At 40.4% G+C, this 8,871-nt stretch overlaps 2 long non-coding RNA genes across 2 annotated transcripts; both read right to left on the bottom strand.

The window, feature by feature from the left end:
* Window positions 1-397: 397 nt before the first annotated feature.
* Window positions 398-1,143, bottom strand: LOC117184684 (uncharacterized). The gene is made up of 2 exons (XR_004470108.1): window positions 683-1,143; window positions 398-617 (listed from the first exon to the last, which is right to left on the bottom strand). It is a non-coding gene; the product is annotated as an uncharacterized lncRNA (long non-coding RNA).
* A 6,298-nt stretch (window positions 1,144-7,441) lies between these two features.
* LOC117184681 (uncharacterized) lies at window positions 7,442-8,127 on the bottom strand. The gene is made up of 2 exons (XR_004470098.1): window positions 7,727-8,127; window positions 7,442-7,661 (listed from the first exon to the last, which is right to left on the bottom strand). It is a non-coding gene; the product is annotated as an uncharacterized lncRNA (long non-coding RNA).
* Window positions 8,128-8,871: the final 744 nt, after the last annotated feature.

Below are 8,871 nucleotides of genomic sequence, written 5' to 3'. Positions count from 1 at the left end.
TGCATGCCTAATTCAATATCCTCTATGTACTCAGTAAAATGTTGAAGGTTAAATATTAGTATTTCTAATTGCTTCCTTCCTTCCTATCATTATCCTTGTTTAATTTATTAACAACTTCTATGCCAGAATTTACTGCTTGAATTTTTAAGTTTAATTCGTTAGCTTGAACACTGTGGCTAGCCAGATTGTCTACTTTCCCTTCTAGTTCGACTTTATCATATTGATCTAACGCTCCAAATAGATATTTATACATTGTGCCTACTGCATTTATAAGGCCTCTTTTGTTTTTGGCTATTTTTATGCCGTTGTTTTCACGTTGCAATTTCTCGACTAAATATTGAACTTGGATTACGTTATTAAATTATTAAATTGGGTTGCCTGGTCTAGTAAACTCTGATATGTTTCATCTGTTCTTGTTATATTAATTGTTAAATAATGATATTCATAATTAATGGGTATGTTAATGGTATCTGTTTTGAATATGAGATATCCATTCCTTGAGTTGATGGGATCTATCTCTATATTCTGTCCGGTAGACTGTAGGACGGTGAACATTAGTAAGATTATAATCTTAATCATGTTGTAGCTCCAGATTCCCAGTACTCTCTTCGGGTACTCTGCAATTATCATATTTACTTTTATTAGACTTTTTATTTCTTTTGAATTTGGTTTTATAGTCTACCTGCCGAATTTCCCCTATTCTTTTGATCGGATTGGTTGTTATTTTTTAACTAGGGGTGCATTTTTGTAGCGTGTGTCTACTTCAAAGTCGATTCTATCGTTATTGAAATGATTGATCTTCCTAACCTTATTCAGTTGGGTGTTATAATCTGATAGTCCGGCGTACAGGAAGATATCAGCTGGGGATCTTTTTGTAGTATTATGAACCGATTTATGATTATAAGTGTATAGAATTAACTCGAATTTTGTGAGCTTGTTCTCTATGTTATCCTCGCTTGAAATAATTCTTAATTTGTCATTGATCGTTTTATGATCGTTCTTCATCAGAAACTCCGTTTTTACTGGTAGTGATTTCGATTTTCACATTTTCACATCAAGTGATTGGGACTGATTATTTTTAGGAATGCCCTTTGGAACAGTGGGAAGTCTATTTCACTATGGAAATATAATGCACTCTTTTTGGTACACACATATTCCTTTATTATATCTTTTGCTAATGACTTTGTCATTTCAGTATATGTGATTTTTATCAGTATCTTGTGGAAATGCCTTATCCTCATTACCTTTAATCAGTTCTATTTGCCTATTATAGTAATTGATTGGTCGCTCTGTAAGTGGAATATAATTTGTATTATCTTCTTGCGTGCTATGGACCGTTGCACAATCACTATTAATGGTTTCCCCAAGTAGGTTTTCGTTAATCTTTACTCTTGATAGCGCATCGGCTACATTTATTTATTTTTTAAATTAACAAATTATCTGTTAATAATGGTACTTAGTTACTAAAGGCGGAAAAAGAGAAGTTAAAAGTTAGCTAAATTTAAGTGATTATAAATATTTCATGAAATTGGTTTAAGAGACAGTTCAGGGGATAGGGTTTGGCAGAGGGAGCTATAATTATGGCATAAAACCCTAAAAGGTTCATGATAAGCATAATTAGACCTACATATGGGTAGACGGATAGGCCTGAAAGTACGGGTAGGTCTAAATGGAACGGCCAAGTCAATCTGACCCAAGAGAGCTTTGGAGTCAGCAGTCCCGAGAAGGAGCTTGTGCACGAACATTACGCCATTGCATATTCTGCGATGGTGCAACGACGGCAGGTCAATAAGATTTAGCCTAGACCGGTAGGGTGGCAAGACTCTACCCGAGTCCCAGTTAAAGTTCCGAAGGGCAAATACTAAAAATTGCTTTTGCGCGGATTCAATAACAGCCTGCTGCTCTTTATACTGCGGGCTCCACACACAAGAACAATACTCCAATTAATACGTACTAACGAGATATACAGTTGTTTCGTAACGTACGGGTCGTCAAACTCCTTGGACCAACGCTTTATAAACGCTAAATCACCCTTAGCTTTATTTACAGTGGCAGCTATATGGCTGTTAAAACACATCTTATGATCAAAAAGGACTCCGAGGTCATTTGAACTCGAAATTCGCTCAAGGACATGATTTCCTAGAACATATGAGACAAAATGTGGAGCACGACGGTAAAATGTCATAAGTTTGCATTTGGAAAGGTTCAGAAAAAGAAGATAAGTTGAACACCACAATAGTAGTTCAATTAGATCAAGTTAAAGGCGTGTGTGCAAATACCAATCAGAGTAAGAAGGACAGATTTTAACATCATCAGCATACATTAGCGTAGTAGAGTATGTTATAACTTAAGGAAGGTCATTCCCAAATAAAATAAACAAAAGCGGGCCCAGATGACTTCCCTGTGGCTCACCTGAAGTAACATTAACAGTATTTGACAACACGTTAGAAAACAAAACACGTTGAGTACGGTTAGTGAGATAGGACAAAATCCAATCTAGAAGATTCGTTGGGAACCCTAATAAAGAGAGCTTGTGAATAGCAGAGCATGGTTCACAGAATCGAATGCCTTGCTGAAGTCCGTAAAAATTATATCCAATTTGAAAATACGGTGGATTAGGTTAGAAAACTCAAGAAGGTTAGTCGATGTTGAACGATGTCTGAAAAAACCGTGTTGCGACGGAGACATCAAGCTGCAACAAAGATGTTGCAGTTGCCGGGTGACCAGGAACTCAAGAAGCTTCGGGATGGCGGAAAGCTTTGCGATACCACGATAGTTTTCAATGTTTGATCTTGAACCTTTTTTGTGAAGCGGAATGATGTAGGACTCTCTCCAAATTACTGGGAGACAAGACTGTTCGAAGCAGAGGTTGAAGAGAAAGGTCAGGGGTTTTAAAATGCAACTTGGTACCTTATCTGGACCCGCAGAAAACGATATGTCCATAGATGACAAACCTTCCAGAACAACGCTTTCCTCGAAAAAGGGCAGAAAAATGCTGTTAGCTTGAGGTAGCTGGTACGGATACGGAGTGGATGCGTTGTAAATTTGACGCGAGTACGTTGTTTGGAAAAAGGTAGCGAATAAATTTGCAATACCATCAGCAGAAGCTTCTGTTTTGTTCTGGTAATGAAGGGACGGAGGAAAAGCGTTTGACTTGCGCTTAGAGTTAACGAACGAATATAATTTTTTAGGATCACTAGAAACGTTACTACTACATTGTGAAAGGTAATGATTATAACACTGACTATTAACGGCAAGGAACAGAGAGCGAGCGGAGGAGTATAGAGCTAAGGCCGACTTCTGGTACTTTTTATAGAGCCGGGATTTATTATTTTTTAAGTATGACAAATACTTGGAGAACCAGGGAGGCTTGGACGATACGGGTACAGTGATATCTGGAACAAAAGTATTAAGGGCGGAGTAAATAGAGCTATAAAACGAGCTAACAGTTGCATCTATGTTCGGTAATGAATAAAGAAACGACAAATCAACACGCGAGAGATGTAGATCTAAATCGATAAAGTTTGTTTTGCGAAAACACTTTATGTGAGCCATGGAACTGTCAGCACCTCCAGATTGTGTACACTCCAGGGATATCGACAAAGTTGGATGGTAAGGATCTTCAGGGAGTGATATTGGGCTTGCTCTAGATACCATAGCGAGAGAAGCATCGTTAACAAAAACGAGGTCAAGAAGTCTGTCCCTAATGTTTTTAACGGCATTAATTTGGACAAGGGAAATATCCGTTGGCCCATTGATAAAGTCATTATGGCAATTGGGAAACAACAGGTTAGCGTCATCATAAGGCTGCCAAGAAAGAAATGGGAGGTTAAAGTCCCCAATGACAATAATTTGATCATTGCACTCTAATGCAGATACGATAGTATTAATTGCTGAGAGGTGGTGTAAGTAAAGCTCAGCATCAGACCTGGGAGGAATGTAAGAGCAGGTTAAATAGAAAAATGCGGAGCCAACACGAACTTTGACTGCAACAAATTCAATTCCATGGATGTTATTAAATGGGAATAACTCAGATGAGAAAACAGATTTAACTGCAATCAGAACCCCACCTGCAAAAGATGGGCGGTCCATTCGATAAATAGTGTAACTATCAATGAAAATTTCATGAACATTGACAGGAGTTAAGCCAGGTTTCGGTAAACGCGATGGCATCGAAATCAAAGGACGCACTATTAGTATGAATTTGACGCAATTTTCCCAACAAACTGCGAACGTTCTGATAGTGCAAGGAAAAATGGAACTCTTTGAGTGAGTACTCTTTGAGATGCAGAGATTTCTCTACCGCTGAGATCACTTCATGAAGAGCCGTTTCCGTGGATTTTCCTTTCCGGTAGGCATGCTGTGCGCCTGACAGCAACTGAGGGTGTATAGTTGTCCTCAGTTGCAGCCCGACGAGTCTCTCAAAGGTTTTGAGGAAGAAGGACGATAGGCTGATTGGTCTAAAGTCTTTTGCAGTTGAGTGCGAGGCTTTTCCTGCTTTGGGAATGAAGACTATCCTTGCCTTTAGCCATGCTCTCGGGATTGTACCCACAGCCTGTATCTTCCTGAAGATACCTTGTAGCCAGTTGATGGCCGTATCCCCGGCCTTCTGAAGTTGGGCCGGGATTACCTGGTCTGGCCTGGTGATTTGAAAGGGTTGAAGCTGTTTATTGCCCAGCTGATGTTACGTTTTGTGAGGATGAGATCTATCGAATTTACCAGTCCCTCTCCTGGGAGATGTACCGTCTCGATGGTTGTGCACCCTGGGAAATGCGTGCCTAGTAGAATGTGCAGGGACTCCTCACTGGAGTTGGTCCACGTGCCGTCATTCCTTTTAAGATACCCTACCGAGGGGTTAGTTTTTGAGAGAATCTTGCGAAGCCTTGCGGCCTCTGACGTTTCCTCAATTTCCGAGCAAAATTTTTGCCAAGAGGCCCTTTTTGCTTTCCTTGTTTCCTTTTTATATAGTGACGGACTGATTTTGTAGTCTGCCCAGTGGCTCTCCTCGTTCGCGCTTTTGGCCCTGTTGAAGAGGGTCCTGCAGCTTTTACGTAGGATGTCTATTTGTTTTGACCACCAGGGGGGTTTCTTTTTCCCCCTAGGTTTGCTAGAGGGGCATGCTGCCGCGAAGGCTTTTTTGCATGCTTCTGTGAACCTGTTCACTAGGCGATCTAGGTCGTATTTTGTTTCCGGGCATGATGGTGCTTTGGAGGGGAGTAAGTCCTCCAGGGCTGAGCTATATTTTTCCCAGTTGGCTTTCCTGGGATTAATATAGTCCTTAGGTTTCGGAAATTCGAGGGATAGTGTGGTCTCGATGTATCTGTGGTCAGAGAAAGATTGGTCATCAAGGACTTGTCAACTCTTGACTATGTCAAACAGGTTGGGAGACACTAAGGTGAGGTCAATAACCTCCTGTCGATTTTTAATTATAAAAGTGGGGTCGTTGCCCCGATTACAAATAAATAGATTTGAGTTAAGGATGAAGCTGAAAAGTGACTCACCCCTTACATTTGCATTCGAGCTCCCCCATTGAGTGTGGTGAGCATTGGCATCGCAACCTATTAATAGGTCTATGTCCGACCTCTCGCTGTCGCTGGCTAGTTTGCGAACAAGGTCGTTGGGAGGATCGTTTTCCTCATGGGCCATGTAGGACGATATCAGCCTTAGATGTGTCCCTTTCAGCTCTAGGCTTGCCGCCGTGTTGTCGCTATCGCTATAATTATGGAGAAGAAAGATATTAAGGTGCTTTCTGGCGAGAATGCAGGTGCGGGTTTTACCTTAATGTTGAGCTACTATTATCTTGTACTCGTTCGACCCTAGTCCACAAACCTTGTCTCCCACTATCCAAGGTTCCTGGATCAGGGCTACCTCTGCTCCGCTCTCTTCGAGGCGAAGTATAAGAGCAGCGTATGCTGCTTTACAGTGGTGGACATTGTTCTAAAGGAGCCTCAAGGGCATCCTTTGTGTTCTCCACCACTGTAATATCGGCATCTGGATCGTCCTCGACTTCCTCGTGGCAACACATCGCCTCGAAGTCGCATCTCAGCGTGCCATCGGTGGAGTAGCCCTCTGGGTCTGTCTCTGTATGATCGTCGGGTGCTTCGATCTTCGAGGCAGCGTCCTGCTCGACTGGCTTGTCGACAGGACGTGCCCCGGCCGCTGCATCCGACTTGTAGACCTTTACGGTCACAGAGCTGAACCCAAAATTGAGCTCGCCTCTGGCAGCCTCAATCGGGGCCAGCGACTCTTCCACTGGTTCTTAGGTATTCGGGAGTCCGTGCTGCCTTTGTCCAGGACGCCAATCAGCGTCCTTTCTCTGTCAATCTGCGCGAACGATGTGTTAGGCAGTACTCTGGAGCGCTTCGGTGTTGGCCCAGGAGTCTCTTGCGAGCGCTGCCTTTTTGGCTGAGGGGCTTCCTTCTTCGGTGCTTCCTTGCCAAAGTTCGGCAGCACCTTCGAGGCCCACTCAACCTTCTTTATCCATTTGTCCGTCGGGCTGGACATCTGGCTTGCGTTCTGCCGACGGAGTATATTACCAGCACTCCTTCTATCGGCATATGTAAAAGGTTTGGCTTGGACACTAGTAGATGGGCACTCATCACCCGCCACTTTATCAGCAGGCCGAGCAGCCGCAGGATTGCATAGCCACTCTGCCAAGGTATCGGTTTTGGGAGCCAATTCACCACCCACCCCGAAACCGGGATGGTGTATGGACATTTTGTTGCTATTTTTTTGACTATTCCTGATATTCATTAGTCATTTATTTTTCGTTTTGATTCTTTCTCATATACTCCGTTTTCTAGAAGATAGTAATTCTTTTGCGTTAGTTTAGTGAGAATGTTATTGTCTTCATCTGGATATGGGACAATTTTAAGTATAGGAATATTTCTGATCTCTCGTGGGATGTTAGAAATTATTAGTATTTCGTTGGTGTCTGATTTCAACCAGGTTGATGTTTTGATATTTAATAATTTCTCTGAATCAATGTGTTTCAGGTAATCCTGCCTTAATAATTTTGGATTAAAAATCCCTAATCTTCTTAGCTGCATGCCTAATTCAATATCCTCTATGTACTCAGTAAAATGTTGAAGGTTAAATATTAGTATTTCTAATTGCTTCCTTCCTTCCTATCATTATCCTTGTTTAATTTATTAACAACTTCTATGCCAGAATTTACTGCTTGAATTTTTAAGTTTAATTCGTTAGCTTGAACACTGTGGCTAGCCAGATTGTCTACTTTCCCTTCTAGTTCGACTTTATCATATTGATCTAACGCTCCAAATAGATATTTATAAATTGTGCCTACTGCATTTATAAGGCCTCTTTTGTTTTTGGTTATTTTTATGCCGTTGTTTTCACGTTGCAATTTCTCGACTAAATATTGAACTTGGATTACGTTATTAAATTATTAAATTGGGTTGCCTGGTCTAGTAAACTCTGATATGTTTCATCTGTTCTTGTTATATTAATTGTTAAATAATGATATTCATAATTAATGGGTATGTTAATGGTATCTGTTTTGAATATGAGATATCCATTCCTTGAGTTGATGGGATCTATCTCTATATTCTGTCCGGTAGACTGTAGGACGGTGAACATTAGTAAGATTATAATCTTAATCATGTTGTAGCTCCAGATTCCCAGTACTCTCTTCGGGTACTCTGCAATTATCATATTTACTTTTATTAGACTTTTTATTTCTTTTGAATTTGGTTTTATAGTCTACCTGCCGAATTTCCCCTATTCTTTTGATCGGATTGGTTGTTATTTTTTAACTAGGGGTGCATTTTTGTAGCGTGTGTCTACTTCAAAGTCGATTCTATCGTTATTGAAATGATTGATCTTCCTAACCTTATTCAGTTGGGTGTTATAATCTGATAGTCCGGCGTACAGGAAGATATCAGCTGGGGATCTTTTTGTAGTATTATGAACCGATTTATGATTATAAGTGTATAGAATTAACTCGAATTTTGTGAGCTTGTTCTCTATGTTATCCTCGCTTGAAATAATTCTTAATTTTTCATTGATCGTTTTATGATCGTTCTTCATCAGAAACTCCGTTTTTACTGGTAGTGATGTCGATTTTCACATCAAGTGATTGGGACTGATTATTTTTAGGAATGACCTTTGGAACAGTGGGAAGTCTATTTCACTATGGAAATATAATGCACTATTTTTGGTACACACATATTCCTTTATTATATCTTTTGCTAATGACTTTGTCATTTCAGTATATGTGATTTTTATCAGTATCTTGTGGAAATACCTGATCCTCATTACCTTTAATCAGTTCTATTTGCCTATTATAGTAATTGATTGGTCGCTCTGTAAGTGGAATATAATTTGTATTATCTTCTTGCGTGCTATGGACCGTTGCACAATCACTATTAATGGTTTCCCCAAGTAGGTTTTCGTTAATCTTTACTCTTGATAGCGCATCGGCTACATTTATTTATTTTTTAAATTAACAAATTATCTGTTAATAATGGTACTTAGTTACTAAAGGCGGAAAAAGAGAAGTTAAAAGTTAGCTAAATTTAAGTGATTATAAATATTTCATGCAATTAGTTTAAGAGACAGTTCAGGGGATAGGGTTCGGCAGAGGGAGTTATAATTATGGCATAAAACCCTAAAAGGTTCATGATAAGCATAATTAGACCTACATATGGGTAGACGGATAGGCCTGAAAGTACGGGTAGGTCTAAATGGAACGGCCAAGTCAATCTGACCCAAGAGAGCTTTGGAGTCAGCAGTCCCGAGAAGGAGCTTGTGCACGAACATTACGCCATTGCATATTCTGCGATGGTGCAACGACGGCAGGTCAATAAGATTTAGCCTAGACCGGTAGGGTGGCAAGATTCTACCAGAGTC

This window comes from Drosophila pseudoobscura, chromosome X (genome assembly GCF_009870125.1).
Source record: "Drosophila pseudoobscura strain MV-25-SWS-2005 chromosome X, UCI_Dpse_MV25, whole genome shotgun sequence".
In the NCBI taxonomy this organism is placed as follows: Eukaryota; Metazoa; Arthropoda; class Insecta; order Diptera; family Drosophilidae; genus Drosophila; species Drosophila pseudoobscura.
Note: the sequence above shows the minus strand (reverse complement) of the source record. Positions and strands in the feature narration are given on the sequence as shown.